General features: G+C 32.6%; 1 protein-coding gene and 1 non-coding gene across 3 annotated transcripts in view; both read left to right on the plus strand.

Annotated features, from left to right (window-relative positions):
- The window catches only part of LOC118184859 (uncharacterized), a 755,975-nt gene that overhangs the window by 386,457 nt on the left and 349,732 nt on the right, over positions 1-19,786 (plus strand). The window lies entirely within an intron of this gene.
- On the plus strand, positions 17,298-17,369 carry TRNAI-GAU (transfer RNA isoleucine (anticodon GAU)). Its single transcript has one exon. It is a non-coding gene; the product is annotated as a tRNA-Ile (tRNA).

A 19,786-nucleotide genomic window follows, 5' to 3' on the forward strand; every position in this document is an offset into this window, starting at 1 on the left:
GTTAAAATACTTTTGTTGCTAAAATCTTTTTTTATCTTTAAAAAAAAAAAAAAAAAATCATACCTCTCAGCTGTTTTCAGAACGTGCATTCGACCTCCATGCAATGAGTTAAATAACATGTACCATAGATGGAAGAAGCTAAAAAAAATGTCGCTGTCATTTTTTTTTTCCGTAAATATTTGTTAAAGTATTTTCAGTTGTTAGTACTAAGAAATAGACGCTGAATATTATAAAATATTAACTTTTTGAATTGCGTTGCTAAATTTTCTATTAAATGCACTGAGGTCAGAAATGTCTTTGGCAGAATCTGTCCAAAAATATCATTTGTTATTCCATTGAACGAGATAGTGTTGCCATTGAACGAGATACAGGATTATTAATTTAACCATCAAGTGGCCTGCCTCTTTCTAGAATATTGTCATTCAACGTTACATAAAATGTTTGATTTAAGTTTCATATAATATTGATTAGCAATGTGAGCGACTCAAAAACTATAAATGCTTTTCAATATATTAAAACTGTATTTTATTTTTCAAGCAAAATGTTTAATTGATGTAATTTAATTTATAGTATATGTAATTGGTAGTTGTGAGCGTTTGCAGCCTTATAATGTAATTATTAAATGATATTTATAACGGTTGCACACCTACATTGATTTTATTGTTTCTTTGTTATACTGACCGATTCAAAAATCTTAAAACACCTTTGTGTTATTTTTTTTTTTTTTTTTTTTTTTTTTTTTTTACGTTCTTAAGGATTTTTAGTTTTTTCTTTCTTCTTTTGTACTTTTTTTTTTTGATGTTCTTGAAGATGTTTCAGTTTTTTTCTTTCTTCTTTTGTACTTTTTTTTATGTTCTTGAGGATTTTTCAAAGCTTTCTCTTTCTTCTTTTGTACTGAACATGTTTTGCAAATGTAAATAATTCTGGCTCATATAAGTTAAACGAATTTCCTGAAGCATTTTTTGATACCGTAAATATGTCCATTTGTGTTTATTCTCAGAGACCAAACGTCATGGAAGAGTTGTCTGATTGTGGATTAATCTTTTTAAAGTACCGTAATAAACGAGTCGCACTTCAACCATGAAGCTAAAAGTTGCTAGTACCTACCTACCTAGGATAGGCATCCAGCGAATGCTGAAATGTTAACCATACTTATTCAAGGATCTTAGGCTGGTTTCCATTATGTCTCAGACGAGCTCCAAAAATCTCGTATCAGATCACCTTCGAGACTAAGTGACGGTGTTGTAGTTAGAAGAATGTCGGCGCAAAACGACTAGATTTTTCAATTAATCGGATCATATTAAATTCGTCTTCTGTTTCATCACCAACTTTCAATGTTTCTTGCTCGATTTCAGTGGGTAAATTGTTAATTGAAGACTTAGTCTTAAACGTTCAAATCCGATGAAAAGGGGGGGGGGTGATCAACAGTCTTTGCAGAAGTCTTTTGTGGTTGCCGCGCATAAAAGTATCATGTTAGCCTATATATTGGTAAATTTTCTCACAGCGGCTGACTTCAGATGCTCATAGCCAGTTAGTTCGTTGTTTACATGAACTGCCATGAAATATAGAACTGCCATCAAATATAATGTTGACAATGAATTCTTAAAGACCTCGTAATCTACATTACATCTGCGCTGAATGAACAATTACAGTGAACCTTCTCAATGACCACCACCCATTTTATCAGATGATTTTAGTCTTCTGTTGAAGTGATCATCTTAAAGAAGTGATGTTCAGTATATCATTGCTTATTTATGCTGTAAGAAATATTAATATCTTTCCGAGGTAGTCCACACGAAAGTGTCCACTGTAAGCTGGAACAAAAATTGGGCATTTGGGTTATTGGTAAGCTCTCAGGAGATGGACTTCACCCCAACTAGATACGTGTACAGAACTACTGAACGATGCAGCAAATCTACGATCGTTGAAAACACTCCAACTAAAAACGAAAAGATAAAATACTCTGCTACCCCTTTCAATGACACATTTAATCAAGTGTGTGGAGAAAAAATAACAATTAGCGTGTCCGGTTGAGTTACAACGAGTCCATGGGAAAACATGCGTTATGATCATAAATATTACAAATTATAATCAGCTAAACAGCAGTTCTCGATCAAATTCGTCTTCATGTAAATTTAAATAAAATCTTAAAAAATAAAAGGCTGTTTACGCTTTCCTTTTTCTTTATATTAATAAAACTCATTAATTTCAACGTCCTGAAATAATAGTACCTTAAACTTTGAGCTAAATAATATCCTATATCTTTTGGAGGATGCCTTTCCTTAAAAATTAATGTTCTTCATCAAGAGACATGCTCTATGAAAGAACACGAAATTAAATCGAAATTTAGAAAATGAATCGCTTTTTATACATGTGTACGAGAAAGGAAGGGGACTTTTCCATGAATAGCATTTTCATGACGCAAATGTCACTGTACATCCAGTCAGCAGTAAATGATAAAAGCTATTTATCTCTCTCATGAAATTCGAGATTCTTCGTCTGCAGCGTCTGACGGGCATCTTCTTTTCCACCTTTTTTCGTCTTCATTGACAAAGATTGATAATTTTTTTGAGCAGAAGCAAAAGTCAGCCAAATGGGCCGCCAAACTGATTAAAACATCGCTGTCGGTGACACACTTTGGCGGTATCCCCGTCACCTAATGAATGGGGCGAATGCGGAATTTTAAGTAGATCTAAAGACTTTTTTCCATGTTTTATTCCTTCTGCGCTTGCTTTGGTTGTCATTCAAGCAACTCCTCCCCGCAGCTCCAAATTTTTGCTTCCTGAGGCAACATCTTTTTTATTTATTTCTTTATATGTAGCACTGCTCAAGCAGTCCACGTTGCAAAATGAGTGAAGGATTTACAGTGATGCGCCATATTAATGAGTGATAGAAAGTAGACCCTCTAAATATTCATATCCCGAGCCATTGATTTCCGAAGCATTATAAATTAAAGATTAGGGTTTTTCCATGTCTGGCTTTCCCCGTGCAAAAAAGAGTGTCAATTAATTAAACTTAAGTGGCAGAATTTTTCTCTCATTTTTTTTTCGTACCCTGCTTGAAAAATATTTCATTAACAGCAGAAACTGCTAATGCCGTCGTTTTTACTTCCTTATACGAAGTAAAGGAAGTATTGTAAACGCGAAAAATTTCGGTTATCAGATTTCAACCTAAATTTCCACTTTCACAGTTCCCTAACTCATTTTGACATTTTTTTTTTTTTTTTTCGCGACGTCTCTACGTGCGGACAGAATAAAGGATTATTTTTCCTAAAGCAGATTGTACAATGCATTTTCTCCTGACGTCTGTGCGTATGTGTGTACGTATATATCTCGCATCACTCAGAAACCATTAGCCGTAGAACGTTGAAATTTTGTATACGAGTCTGCTATAACATCTAGTTGTGCACCTCCCTTTTTTATGTCGATAGGTAGTACCAAAAGCATATATATAATAAAAAAGAAAGGACTTTGCAATATTGATGGTGTAGAATGTAGATGATTATATCCGTAATGAAGAGCACGAATTTTGATGGCGTAGAATGCTGAAATGCCGATCCACAATGAACAGGAAACTGACAGCCGAGGCAGATTGAATCTTTATTTTATTTCAATAAGCATGTTGCGTCCAAAAACAACTTGGCACATTATTCGTGCGTATTTCAAGAGGTTTATATTTTTGATAACTTTGCAGCAAGAAGGAAGCAGCAGACAGCAGTCCAGCAAGGCCGAAGTGGAGAAAGCAAGTGCATTACGTTTAAGATGAAATCTTAAACTAGACTGAGTTAATTTTTGTTTTCAATGCATTTTGATTGCATAATTAATGCTGCTGTAAAATTATTATTGGCTGTTTTAATTTTAGTTGCATTTACATAATCAGAATTATGTAAGAGTCATATGACATGGATTAGTCTCGAAATGACGTAGTGCAAAGAGAGATTACTGTTTTCAGAATGGAGAAGGAAAATTCATTTACGCTGATAATTTAAATTATAATTTATCTTTTACATATTCTTTATTTTACTTATATATATATATATATATATATATATATATATACAGGGTGATAAGCTAATAAGCCCTGATTTCAAAATAAAATAATATAATATGTAAATAAGCTTTCTACAGAATATTTAAATAATAAATAAATGGATGGATAAAATCTGTAAATAAGCTTTATATAGAATGTATTTAGATGAAATTTGCACAATTCAAATTTCACTGATTCAATTAATTTTGAAATCAGGGCTTATTCGCTGATCACCTTGTATATATATATTGTCGCGTAGATGAAGGGATCCTACAAATGAACAAACAAGTACTCAAGTCTAAACTCAAGACTTTTTATGAACTCGAACTGAATGAAGAGCTACTTATATATAGCTGGTGAACATGCTGGAACATTCCAGACTTGAAGTGTTCTGAAAGAATAAGAAGAAAATTATTCGGGTTTCGAGTCCTGCGTCTTCTCTGCTAAGCTATGAGAAGCTCGGTCGAAAAGAGCAATTTTCGCTACAATATATATATCCACAACCCTTACCTGGCTTAAAAGTCCTTACTCGACATTTATTTTCTCAATCATTGGTCGCTGTCATATGCTTCCAATTACAAAATTGTTTAAAGTTTTAAAGTGTTTAAAGCTTGACTTCCGCCCAACAAAAATTGGTAGGATTATTTAATTTCAGAATTTGCTATTTTTGATGTGATTTTCGACTTGCCTTGAGAGATCAGTTAATTTAGAATAATTCGAAGACATAAGTTTAAATGAAGTGTAGCAAAAAAATGTGTGTAATTTAATTGAGTGTACATTTTTTTACACTTTTGTACATTAAGTACACAGGGGGTGTCCACATCACATTTTTTGAGTTACATTAAAACAGTTGGACTACAAATATTCGGACTGATTGCGATGCTCTAATCCCAGTTAGAACTCTGGGAAGTGATAGGGAGGTAAGGGAATTCTGTTTTTTGTCAATCATATTTTATTTTTCGAAGACCTTACCATTAAAATTGGAGAGAATGGTGACTGAATAAATAAATTAAATTAAGATAAAATTTAAAAAATTCTGAAAGGTTTCAGATTTTAGCTGTCGCCCAAAAGGGTTTCTTTAAAGTTTTTTACGCTCTGCCTGAGCTCGCAGACTACTTAGTCTGCTGTTTATGCTTGTTAATTTTTTTTTTTTTTTTTTTTTTCCTTTTTAGCTTTATTGTTAAGCATTATTTTCTTCACACTTACACCATAGAACAGCAAAATCACAAAATGTTTATTTAATTTAACAAAATTTAGAATTTTTGATGCAGTGTTAAGCGTTGGCAGGAATAGCATTTTTATACAATTTTACTTTTTTTCAGATCATCATATCAATGTTTAATTTTCTTAGTAAGATGGCTAGCAAAAATACTTTTGTCTTTTTATTATTAACGCTTTGTGTGTTAACTTTACGTATTAGCTATTACGTTCTTCGTACTAAACGTCACATAAACTTCAGTTCAACTGCAAAATCACAAAATACATAAAATCAGCATATCTTTAGAATTTCCGACAGATAGTTTCGCGCACTGGAGATAAAAATATTTTATTCCGTACAGTGTTGCCACTACTCGCTTTCAAATTTTTCATTTGTCAATAAAAAATCGTTAAATTTTTACAAAATATGTAATAAACAATTTGAAATTCAAAATTCGGGATTCCAGGTGCACATGTTCGGGTAGACGACTACATGATTTAAAATTTGATGGCTATAGGTACCGTCACACGTGTTTTTTCACACTGTGAAAAACTTTCATGCATTCATCCAGATTCTTCAGTATTTAATTTCTTTAAAAATAATACAAGGTGATAATATTTCGGGGCAAAAATCTGAAAAATGATACGCCGTTTATAATGGTTCAACGCAAATCCCGTTTCGAAACTGTAATGTTTGTCATTAAAGCTACTGTTATGCACCGTATGTGATCTCTGTAACCGATTCAATCCTATTTATGCATCTTCTGTTGGATCTTTCGCTACAGATGGACAGTTTGGAGATTTCTGTTGGATCTTCCACTTCAAATTGGAGATGAATATAATTTAAAAAGGATAAAATTTAGTAACAAGCATTTTCGTAATGCAAAACATGCTGTAGTAAGTCTCAAGATCTCTTTTCTTCAACCGAGGATGGATAATACGTGTTTTATTTCCTTTGCATCAATTTCTTTTGCTAAATTTTATTCTTTCCGGGAGAAGTTTATTTTGCATATCTATATACAATACTGTAACGAATAATTTGAATCTTAAAGGATTTAATTAATAAAGGAATTTACTTATCAACTGAGGCGAAAATATTTCCTTAGGTGAAGAAATGCAAGGCGTCTTTTTAATCAGCTGTTTTCAACCAACTCTCACATTAAAGCATTAATTCTTGCAGCGACACGCAACGAACAGATAAGAATCACTCTGTAAATAAATCTACTCGTGAGTTAAAAGTTGAACTGTCATTCATTGCCAACTGTTGAGAATTAATAAAGCAACAACACAAAGCTCGTCTTGGAGGGTTGAATAGTGTGTCTTATCCTGTTGGTATTTAGAAGTGGTGATTCCCCTTATAGTCGAAAGGTAAAAAGCACATCATAAATCTCATTTAGAAATGAATTAAAAACGAGTTGCCGACAGTATACTTATCATATCTGGAAAAATGATTTTTCCTCTTTGAAAATATCATATTGCATACGAATTATCAATCAAAAGTTATTCATTACATTTCTCCGATCTTTAGATACAGATCATTCAACAAGATTGCAGATGGTTGATTGCTGGCTCCTTTTAATAAAGTGTTGAATGTGTCATATTCATTGAACTTTTAGAATGGCTATCTTGAACACTGCACGGAAATACTTACCATTCAAGAAAACTTTACGCTTATTTCTAATGTGCAATTTAAAATTATTTAATTTTATGCGCTATCAGTTATCAAAGCGTAAGCTCATCTTCTGTCAGACTGGTGAATGGATTAATAATTATGAAGATTTTTCAAATTCTTATCGCTTTTTGTCGTTTTTGAAATGACAACGGTTGTTTTCCTTCTGTTTTCAATTGAGACAGATGAAAAGTAATAATAAAAAGTTTGAATACTTTTTTTAGGTCCTATTTGTTTAGATATTTATTTTAATAACTTATTTATTATAAGATTTCTATTAGACATTTAAAAGGAATGTATATCTCAGGAAAATTATTTTTGCGCTTTCATACCATTCTTGCGTTAGGATAATTCGTAGAAGCGCAATAAAGCGTGATAAGCGTCAAGACAGATACATCCGCTGTCCAGTCTTAACATCATCAGTATATGCATGCGCAGCATTACAATTGGCGATATAGGCTATATGTTTAACAAGCATTTGAAGAGAAATATTCTGCTACATTTGTCAGGTTAAAAATGCTTAATTTCTCGAGCGAGGAATCGAATATAGTAGTTATTAGTTACTAAAAGTTTTGATTTCAATATTATTAGGTAAAAATCTTCAGTTTTAGTTTTAGTGCTATTTAAATATTAAAAGGGTACATGACTTGAATTCCATAAGAATCATATGATATTCATTAATTTTTGAATGACGCACTTCAGAAAAATTTAATATAATGCTATTTTTAGCATGGAGAGGGAAAATAACTAAATTAAAATGAACATTTTAGGGGCAATTATAAAGGAAAATCGGAATTTTTTACCTTATATACATATCTAATATTAGCAGCTACGTGGCCAGCCTTCGTCTGGCTTTTAAATGTACTGAGAAAATGCCTGAAGGGAACACCAAACGTTAAATTTAAAAAAAGCGCAGAATTTTACTCTGCAGAACAACTTCATTCAAAAAAAAAAAAAATAATAATAATTAAAAAAATGTATTACATATAACAAAATTACAATAAAATAAGCAAAATCTCATTAATACAAATATTAATTATCTTAATAAATAAATTAACCAACTTCCCGTTGCCTTCTCTCAACAAACGTCCAGTATCCAAGAGAAACATTAAATTTAAAAACTGCACAGAATTATCGCTCTCATTTTCCCAAGTGGCAACAATGCTGATTTTCAACAGTCAGCAGTCCAGTATACAATTGAATGAAAAACTTTTGCCAAAGCCGCATTTCTAAAAGAATGAGATTATTCAAACTGATTTAATAAAATCGAAAAGATAAAATAAAAAAAAACTTGATTTGAATTTTGAAAAATCGCTTCGAGGTCCACTGGCTCTTGGCTAGATGCACCTATATACCAAATTCCGTAGCCCTGGGTCTATTAGCTTAGGCGCAGCACGAACGAAACACACACAGACTTTTCTTTTATTATATGCAGAGATATAAGATAAATATGTATGTATGTAATAAAAATTTTGTGTGATGACGTGAAACATAAGGCTAAACATGTGGCTAACACATGCTGGTTTATGAATACCAAGCTGATTCTTGTTGCCTTAGCACCGCAATAACTTAGACTTGCAGACTTCTTAACAGACTCTTCAGAAATTTAGCTTCTTTCAGTTTAAGATGTAGTTCTCCCCCCCCCCCCCCGAAAAAGGGGGTTATTAATCGCGAGATGTGATTTCTCGTCCATTCACTTTTCAGACTGTTACATTTATGTGCCCTGTATTATTTTCAAAGAAATTAAATAATGAAGAATGTATGTATCTATGTACGTTCTTCCCATTGTGAAAAAGCGATGGTACCTAGAGCCACCAAATTCTGAATAATGTAGTCTTCTAGCCGAACGCACCTAGAAGCGCGAATTTTGAATTTGCTTTATTATTTATTTCATATTTTGCAAAACTTTAATGCATTTTTTTATAAACAAACTCAACAATCTGAAATCTGAAGCTGGCCTCTATTTCATATAGTTCTCAATGGTTCACAATGGTCATTCCGACCATTGTAAACCGGTTCGATCTTAGACCAAAACATCGTAAATCGAGAGCCACGAGTAACGAAGTTCTCTCCTTGAGAGAACTTTAACGATTTACAAGTGCTAATTTGTTTTCTTGAGTTTTAAATCATAGACAGTTTATGAGCTTAATTATACCTCATCGTTGCGTTGAAGGCTATTGCATAATTTATGATGCGCACCTGTGTATTTGGAAATTAACGCATCATGTGACGACTAAGAAGAGTGATAAAAATGCTCTGATAATTTTTTTGGAACCAATTTAGAACTGATTATCGAAATTCTTTAATGAGTACCGAAAAGCAGCTGGAGACACATACAGTTATTTTATGGCATCCGATTTGAATCGGACAGTAAATACATACAGTCAGCTCTCGATTAACGGGGGAGGGGATTAACCCGGTCTTAGCACATAAAAGTAAAGTTTATTTATTGTAGAACAATGGAAAAATTATTATCACAAATCAGAATAAAGGAAAATTTGTATGATCAATACAACAATGAGAAGAAAATACGAGGAATTAGATCAATGATAGCAGATAATGTCACTGTATTTAGGAATTAACAACAGAGCGTAATGTAATTTTGTATGACTATCTCGCATAACACAAAACCGATTAACTGTAGAACTTTGAAAATTTCGGATATAACGTATTTCTCCCGCCTTCCTAGCGTGCCTTCGTGGTGTAGTGGTTCTGCACGCTGGGGCGATATTCGAGAGGTCTGTGGTTCGACTCGTGGTGAAGGCAATTGCTCATTTTTCATCTTACCTGCTTCCTGAAAATATGTAATGTCTCTACAGTGGCGCCCGAACTAAAAGGGTGTTGGATGATGATTCTCCTCACCCAGGATATGGCGATTGGTTCCCCTAAAAACCCCAGTCGCCCTTTAAAAGGAGGAGTATATTAAATATTTCTCCCGCCTTCCTAGCGTGCCTTTGTGATGTAGCGGTTCTACACGCTGGGCCGGTATTCCAGAGGTCTGTGGTTCGATTTCCGGAGAAGGCGATTGTTCATTTTTCATCTTACCTGCTTCCAGAAAATACCTAATGTCTCTATAATGGAATTCTTATAATATCTAGTTATACACATTTTATTGCTTATATATATAAATTATATATATATATATATATATATATATAAATTATATATATATATAAATTATATATATATATATTAGGTAATTATATAATATATAATTACCTAATACCAGTTTAGCATCATGATAGCATCATCTTGAGTAAAAGACGAAACACCTTCACATTTATTAATTATTGTTAACTGATCGGGGGTTGGTTTCTTCCCCTTGAAAAGTCAACCAATTTCCGATCAATGAAGATAATTACTTGGTTTGTTGATTATTTTTTCATTTTTTTAAAAGTTTCTATTTTTAAACTTTTCATGATTTATATTTGATGTTTGATTTAAAAAATTTTTCAAGATTTATTTTTTAATGCTTATAAGTTACTTCATTCAACTAAAATTCTCCTACCTTTCTCAAAGGAGATATTATACTCAACTATCCATTAGTATATAAATTATTATTTTATTACTTTGCAGCTTTCTTGCAAGTATTAGGCAATTTATTACGATTAATTAATATATTTACTTCAATCTTTAATATATATATATACACACACACACACACACACACTTACTTGGCCCTTTTTTTCGCAGAAGTGTTCTACATGACGAAAATTTTAAGTTTTGGAAATACCAAAAAGGAAAAAAAAAAAAAAAAATATTTTGGACATACGAAATTTAACTATAATGAGGTCTTCCAGTTCCATTATAGAAAACTGTAGGGGAAGACAATAAATTTATAAAATTTTTACTCCCGTACGACAAAAATTGACCGGGATATTTATCATATTTTGTTTTTTAAATAAGGAACACAGAATAAATATAAGTACAGAAAGTAGAGAAAACTATAAAAAGTTAGATTTCGTTATTTTTACGAAACTATTTTCTTTAAATTTAAAAGTACAAAATATGAATTTTCACGTCATTTGAAACAATTTTGTAACTGGAAGTACATTACGACCAGCGGTTGCGAAAATAAGGAGGCCGGGTAAACTCTTTTGTGGGCGCACGTTGTACAAACACGTTAACTCATTCATTAAAAATAAATTGCTAAAATAATGTATGCATGCTAATAAATTAAGCATGCATACATGAAATTTCTGTTTCCCATTGTCTTCTGTGGAAGTGCAAAAGAAAGACTGTTCTTACTGTTTTGAACTGAAGTTTTTTTGTACTGAATGCTCATTTAATTTAACTAATAATTAAACTTATTCTTCAACTTAAACGACTTAAAAGTATAGGTAAATTATTAATAGAAATTTTCCTGTTAGTTCTAATAATAGGTAACAGAAACTCTTTCGGTAACAGAAATAATACTGGGTTTTATGTTTGTAGCAGTTCGCAACCGCTGCTCGTAATGTACTTCCAGTTAAAAATTGCTTCAAATGACGTGAAAATTCATATTTTGTACTTTTAAATTTAAAGAAAACAGTTTCGTAAAAATAACCGTTTCCTAAAATTTTACATAGCGTGGAACAAAATTTAAGATCTTGAAGCTGTAATATATGAAATTCTTCCTATCGGGCCTTATTTGGAATCAATAAAAAGTCTAACCTTTTCTTAGTACCTATTTTGTTCTCGTAACTCTTTGGTCCACCAATCGCCGAATTATAAAGTCCCTGAACATAGTTGTTCGACCTGAGTTCCATTCCATACGAACTGGCTGGCTTCATGGGGATTTCCATAGTTTTCCTCACCTGTAACATAGATACTAGCCAGTTCCCCTTAGAAAGTCCTCCATGAAAGTATCTTTCCCTTAGACAAATAGCCGTAACTTGTAATTTCCGTCGCATACTAGAGATAAAATATTTTATTCCGTACAGTGCGCTGCCCCTGCTCGTTTTGCAATCGTTGAATTTCTTAATAAAAAATTCGTTAATATTTTACGAAATATGAAATAGATAATAAAACAAATTCGAAATTCAAAATTTGGGCTTCCATGTGGCTGAATTTTGAAAAGGACTACGTTATTCAAAATTTGACGATTGTCGGTACCGTTGTTCTTTCACAATGAGAGAAACTTACATACATTCATGCAGTGTTTTCATTATTTAATTTCTTTAAATATAATACAGGGCAATAATATTTCGTACTAACAATTTGAAAAGTGATACAACACTTTTAGTAAGTCGACGCAAAATACCGTTTCGAGACTAATAGAATTTCTGGGATAACTCTCCTTTAGACTAAAAAAAAAAAAAAATAAAATAAAATAACTTTATGGAGAAATTTGAGTCAGTTCCAGGAAAAAAAACCTGTTATAAAATAATTCATAAACTATTCATATACTCGAGCAAAGTTCTTTTCAAATTTAAAAAAAAAAAAAAAATGGGTTCGAAATCCACTCGTGATAAACGAGAAGCTGGTCCCGGAATAATTATTAAAGAATGTGAAGAACTATTTTGGGTGCGAAATAACCGAAATTTAATTTTACAAAACTTAGAATAATGAATTAATTTGTTGTGTATTAATCTAAAATACGATTATCTGACAATATGAGGAAAAGCTTTTAGTTTGGTATCACAGTTTTCCGTATCTTATTTGTACAAAATCAGATTTTCGGCTTTGAGTAACATCATGCGTAATCTGGATCATGGAGTGAGAATAGCATTATCATTTTGTAGAGATATTAGGATTTTTTTGGAGGTCGGAGAGATGAAAAATTAGCAACCGCCTTTGCCGGGAATCGAACCACGGACCTCTGGAATATCGGCCCAGCGTGCAGAAACCACTATACCACGAAGGCACGCTAGGAAAGTGGAAGAAATACCTTATATACTCCCCTTTTTAAAGGGCGACTAGGGTGTTAGGGGACCTAGTCGCCAAATCCTGGGTGTGGAGAAACCTCAGCCAAGACACTTTTTGTTCGGGCGCCACTGTACAGACATTAGTTTTTTTTTTTTTTTTTTTTTAAAGCAGGAAAGATGAAAAATTAGCAATCGCCTTCGCCTGGAATCGAACCATGGACCTCTGGAATACCGGCCAGCGTGCAGAACCATTGTACCACAAAGGCACGCTTAGAAGGTGGGAGACTTATCTTATAATTTTTAGTTTCAAGTATGAATGAAGTTATCAGAAACGCCAGTCTCAAATTTCGCATTAAATATATTTTGTGATTTATCATTAACTAAAAATTTTGTTTACTTTGTAAGAATATTTTATTTAACATGTCATTGAAAATTATTATCGTGTGTTAGTTTTACAAAATAAATTTTAGGTATACGAATTATTAAGTAACATTCTTTTAAATTTATCTTAATGTTAGCCTGCCGCCAAATTCTTAAATTACTAAAAATGTGCCGTGATAAAAAATATGGTTGAGAATCGCTGGTTTACTAAAGCGCGTTGCTGTATGGAGTTGGTGCGAAGTCATGTGCTGGCCACATCAGAGTTTTTATGATGAAAGCAGTTAATTTAAACTGTCTTTCATTCTAATGCTCATCAGTAGTGTAATTGTTAAGAATGCTGCTTCGTTTTACTCTGGCAATACGTTTTCTTTGTAACTATTGGAAGGGTAATTGATTTTTTTTCGGCTCTTTAGAATATCTTGAGAGGCTCAGAATCACGAATGGTGGGAAACAGATTGATGTAAAAACGATAACTGCTCAATCATTTTTCAAATATTTCCGCATAGTTTCGCAGCGTAAACATGAATATACATCTAGCAGCATTCTATTTATACACGCTGATTATGCAAAAAGAAAATTGCTCACCCTACTCTTGAAAAAAAAAAAAAGTGGTAGGTATTCATAATAACTTTTTCTTTTTTTCTTTTTTTTTTCTTCCCCCCTACATCAAAATCCGGCGTTGGGAGTGCTTGGATAGCATCAGAAAATCGGGATCAGTCATGCCCCGTGGCGACACCTAGTATCAGAAAAAGGTCTCTGAAGAACTCTTTCTACTTCAAAGCCGCTTTGCTATTGGTTAATTTCAGCCTTTCATCTGCGTTGCCATCCATCAACAAATTATACTTGATAAATGGACGTTCGTTCACAATTACCTGGGCCTGTTCTTCATTTCCCCCCCTTCTTCATTGATATTATTTTCCTTGTGCTTATTATTTATATCCGTATGTCCAGTGGTCGCATTTTTCTCGAGCAAATATACGTTTAATCTGATTAAAAACTTACACGGATATGTTTATATATCTCACTGGATGATATTAGGTTTTAGACAACCATATTTAATGTCGGTTTCAATCAACTTCGCTGTGGTGCTCAGTCGGAGTCATTTATTACTAGTTTTTCGTTTGCTTTTTCCGGTTGTTTGTCTACGCCTGTTGATTTTAGAGCGACATTGATAAATTGAACCATGGAATATTATTCTTTTCTAATAGGGCGTAAATGTGGTATAGTTAACATATTCATAGAAATTTAATTTAACATTAGTGGGATGAGTAAATATTCAAGATGAACATCGGTTGTGGGTATAAAAATAGAAAATAAAATTTAAAAAAAAAAAAAAAATCTGAAAGTACGCACAAAGGGGCGTTTTTTTAACATTTTGAGTGTTACTTTTATTTATTAAATATCATCGCACTTAAACCATAAAATTCAATTCAATCGCAAAATAATTTTAAAATGAGCATATCTTTAGAGTTTCCGATACACAGTCTCGCGCGCTGGAGATAAAAATGTTTTTTTTCCGTACAGTGTTGCATTCCTCGCTCTGAAATCGTTGAGTTTGTTAATCAAAAATTCGTTAATGTCTGACAAAATATGAAATAGATAATAAAACAAATTTCAAATTAGGGCTTCCAGATGCCTATATTCGGTGGAGGATTACGTTATTCAAAATTAGATGGTTCTAGGAACCGTTGTTTTATCATAATGCGAGAAATATACATAGATTTATGCAGATTCTTCATTATTTAATTTCTTTAAATATAATGCAGGAATCAATATTTGGTGGCAACAGTTTGAAAAGTGAATCAACGCTGAAAGGGAATCCACGCAAAAGATCGAAACAAAATTAAGAGCTCTTTTGGGCTAACGCCCTTTGTGCTAATAATTAAGTTTGATTTTTTATTATTTACCTCTATGGATATATTTATTTATCTACGTAGAGTGCGTATCAGTGTAATAAGTATAACACGAGTAATAATAGCAGTGCTTAGATTTATTCGAAGCATCCGCTCCTTTAATCTAGATTTTCACTGTATGAAATTATAATTTTAGTGAGAGTAACTAAGTGATATTATTCATGAAATTTTTGAATAGAAAACGTATTTTATAGTCTTAAATAAACTGAAATGCTTTTCATATTTACATCGATCTTAATATTATATTAATTAATATTATACATTACCTAATGTACGATAGTGTAAAAGCTCCTTTTTTAAAATTTGTAAAAGGTTATTTGATTAAAAAACTATATCGACTTTGTGCAATAAATAAATAATAAAAATAAAAATAAATAAATAAAATAGAACTTTGCTTACAGTGTTTTTTAATCCATCATAGTTAATTAATTAATTAAGTAAAATATCACGCAAAAAATAATGTATGCAAGATATGAAAAGAAAAAATAATTCGATACATGACCTGTTTAATTTGGCGTAAGGTTTCCTTAAAAACTCTGTCGTCTCATATGTATTAGAAAACATTAAATTTTTGCGCTCGATACATTCACACTTTCTTTATATTTTACGTGCTTTATATTTATTTGAGTTTTATCATTAAATGAATTTAAAGTATATGAATGATACTATAATGTCTTATAATTCAGAGAACATTTATTATAAACAAAATTATCGAGAATGGCATTCATTCCAAATGATATTCTGCGAAGCAATCTAAGCATTCTTGCGGTTTTTCTGGGCTTATAGAACAGCATGCCACGGAACTCCCCCCCCCCCTCTCAAATATATTTCCTTATTTTTAATTGATACAGGAACACCTTCATTTCTCTGCACAGAAAATGTCGTTTGCCTAGTTTTAGCCTTAATGCTATTTTTCCCTCATTTTTCTCAACTGCAAGAAGAAATACTCAAAAAGAACACTTTTAACAATCAAATAATTCGATAGTTTCTTGAATGATGCGATTTTATTTTACGCACCGTCGTTATTCCTGCAACAATCTGCAACTTTATATATATATATATAATGTAATGCAAAATAAATTAGAATCCATCACATATTCAGTTCGGAAAAAACCATATGCAAATGCCAGCAAATGCCAAAAACCAGAAGCACAGTGGCAAACTGCACAAAAGGGACAAAATACGCCAAAGCCAAAGCCCCCGCCCCCCAAAAAAATAATCGTTGCATTTTTATCAGAGTGTGGTGCAACAAAAGAATTAAATAAATCAGCCTGTTTCTGAGCTAATTAAGACACAAATTAAGGTTTAATGATCAAAATAATCTCAGAAAAAGTAGCAAAGTATTCTATATCTTTATGAGTCCGACAACTGTAGGCCGAAGTAAATATCGTAAACATTGTAAAATTAAAGCATCGAAAACATAAACTTCAAAACGGCTTAAAAATATTTATTTTGAGTAGACCGAGTCCCAAAAATAAAACATGTAAAAATAAGCAATCCAATGCATGAAAAATAAAACATACAAAAATTTTGAAACCATACAAGCCGGATTAAAGTGTTTTTGATGAAAAATTATAGCATCAAAATCATAACCACGCAAAAAAGCTTTAAAGTATAATAGTAAGTATTTTCAGTTTGAGTGGGCCGAGTCCAAAAAACATAAACATGTAAAACAGAAGCAATCCAGCGTATGAAAAATTAAAATAAAAAATAAAAGGTGGTGTTAATTCTTAAAATCTGTAACATAACAGCAACAAATGTTTTGAAATGAAAAAATATATTCGACATGTTCAGTAGCAACGTGCTGTTTGCTAAGCCTATATCACACATATATATATATATATAAAGGAAAGGGAAAAGGCAGGCATATTGTTCAGGAGAGGAGTGAAATGGATTTACAAAAGATTTTAGCTGGAGTGGGAGATATATGCGCATGCTCCTACTTTTTACCCACTTTCTTGTTACATATAATATCTCAGAAGAGTTTCGATATCATTATTTTCTATTAAATAGTGACTTAATGATATTTACTATAAAAAATGACTTCAAATAATTATAGTTCGTATTTTTTTAAACCTCTTAATAATTCCTAAGACAGTGGTTGTGTCAGTCTTGCCGACTTTAAAGCCTTGCAGAAGTTCTGCTAGAAATGTGCTTGAATATCACAATGGAATAGGGATATTCATTTACCTTATGAATAGGGAAATTCATTTGCTATTTTGTTATATGCCTTATAAGGTATTTCTCGCACTTCCCTAGCGTGCCTTCGTGGTGTAATGGTAGCATGCTGGGCCGATATTCCAGAGATCCGTGGTTCGATTCCCGGCGAAGGCTGTTGCTAATTTTTCATCTCTCCGGCTTTTTCCAATTAATCTAATGTCTCTACAGCCTTACTTATTTCTAATTTAAAAGTTAAGGCAAAATCTACATGGGTTATCACAGATTTTGCCTTAGAATGTATCTGAATTGTTCGATATATAGAACTTACCTGATGCCGAGGCTGGAATGTTCCGGACCTTGTGGAAAATGCTAGTTTCATTAGGGTTTTCTTGCCCTTCTGCTGTGTAACATGAATACAAGCCAATTTCCTGGAGAAATTTCTTCACGAAGGCATCCCTTCTCTTACGAATATAGCTCTTGTGAGCTTTGCCATGTTCAGAGCATAGAATAAGAAAAATAATTCTCAGTAAAACGTTTAAATTATCTCGAATGAAAGTAAAATGTAGGTTTTGAGGCTTTATTTTTCATTATATCTGCTATCCGCTCTCCTTATTCTAATTACTAATTTTCTATGATTTTAATTCCTGTAAGCTTATATCAGAAGAGAGTAGACTGAGCTGGTATAAGGCGTAAAGAAGAAGGGCCGCCCCTTACCAGTTCAAATATACTGGTATAGTGGACTAGAGAAGAGAATGTAAAGGGTGGAATCAGTAACAATGAAACCTGTGTTAAGATTCGTGGGATTCCAAGACTCGAGGATCTGAACACACCATCATTGTTTAGAAACCTGCGTAAAACTCTTAGATGCGTAGTTGTGACTTTTATTTTTACGGATTATAATGATCCCTCCTTGCAAGGCCCGCCAGCAATAGAATGTTTAAAAACCACTGAACGGTAATAGTTCGACCAGATATGAATTCCAGCTAGGGGGTTGGTTGCATAGATGCTTCCACTGCTTTCTCCATTTGTAACGCATGCGTGAAGTAATTTTTCTCGGAAAGTCTTCCACGAAGAGACCCCTTCAGGGATAATTTTTTAATCATATAATTTTTATATTTGTTAATCTTTCAAACACTTCTTTTTTAATTTTTTAAAACGTTAACAATAAATTCTTCCAGGTAATCTGAAATTTTCCTAAATGCTATTTTTTATTTTGTTATATTTTTTTTTTTTTTTTTTTGGTGTAAAGTAAATTTTAGACACCAATGTGCATTCTTAATGTTTACGAACATTATCCATGGCTGCCTTGCTTTCTACTCATTACGCAGCGTTTGTGGCGTAATAATATGCAGATTGTTTACTTAGCTGGCCTCTGAAATAACGCTCTCGGAGACACACGCATAAAATCCACGCAGAGAATGTGTTTTCAGTTTCTTCGTAGGCTGAGCTTTGACGTATTTATTGGACAAGTAAAGCCGGCTGTCTCTTAGACTAAATAATTTTTATAAGCAAACAGTTGTTAAGTGTGCTTCGATGATGTCATTGGAATTTTCTGCCAATCTTCTGGGCCGCAAACAAACGTTGCAATCTCAGAGAGTTTATGCTGTTTTATTTTTACCTTAATATTGCATAGCCTGATTTTGTATTTCCGGCAAAGTGTTTTCTAAAAGTTGACGCTAAAATGACCATGTAGTACAATTTTACATTTCAGAATATGCTTCAAAATTGTTCCAGATTTTACATTATTTCACATGAATTTTAATAGTGCCGCTCATGGAGATACTTTTGCGGGGTCAGATACGCATCTATCATTCAGTAATTGAAAACTACATTTTATAAGAAAATGTTTGGTTTCCTGTTCCTACTGTGCGTATAGAAAAAAAAATAATAATAAAAAAAAAAAGGAAAAGAAAAGAGGGTGGATCACATTATAGAAAGATTAAACTTGAATAGAAGCTCAACTTTTCTAAGATAATTTTTCCACGAAAGAAGAGTTATCTGATGATAAGTTATACTAATGGGGAGGAGGGCTTATCTTACCTTGACGTCTGAGAACGCACTTCATCGAATAGCGGAAACTTCAAAGTCAAGGGGAAATAGAAACACAAGTTCAATGGACATTCTAACTTGAGCTTTTTATAATGATAGAGATTATCAACGATTTTTAAGCGCTATGAAAATGGATGACAGTATCACGAATATTTGCAGGAATTTTGTCACAATAAAGAAAAATTTTTTTAAAAAGTTCTTCCATCTTTATAACGTCGTACACTTCATGTCGTACACGTTATGATGTCATGGCGGTCTCGTCTGCATGCTTTTGTTTTCACAAAAAGTTCTGTCGAACAGCGTGCAGCGCCATCTGTCGGTCGTGAAAGTTCATATCCCACAGTAATGTTTTTAGAAAGATATATAACATCTGTAAATTTAAATAACTATTAACTACTTTTAATTCTTCACAAACTGTTTCAAAATTATTGTTCACTGCGGGAGGGGGGAAGGACAGTTCTATGTCTCCCGCTCTAGTGGGCCGATTGACGCGAAATTCAAATTGCTTTTTCCGTGTATCGAAAGCGCGACTTAGGATATAT

This window comes from Stegodyphus dumicola, chromosome 3, assembly GCF_044657685.1.
Source record: "Stegodyphus dumicola isolate Sdum_Otavi_A_Nest chromosome 3, ASM4465768v1".
In the NCBI taxonomy this organism is placed as follows: Eukaryota; Metazoa; Arthropoda; class Arachnida; order Araneae; family Eresidae; genus Stegodyphus; species Stegodyphus dumicola.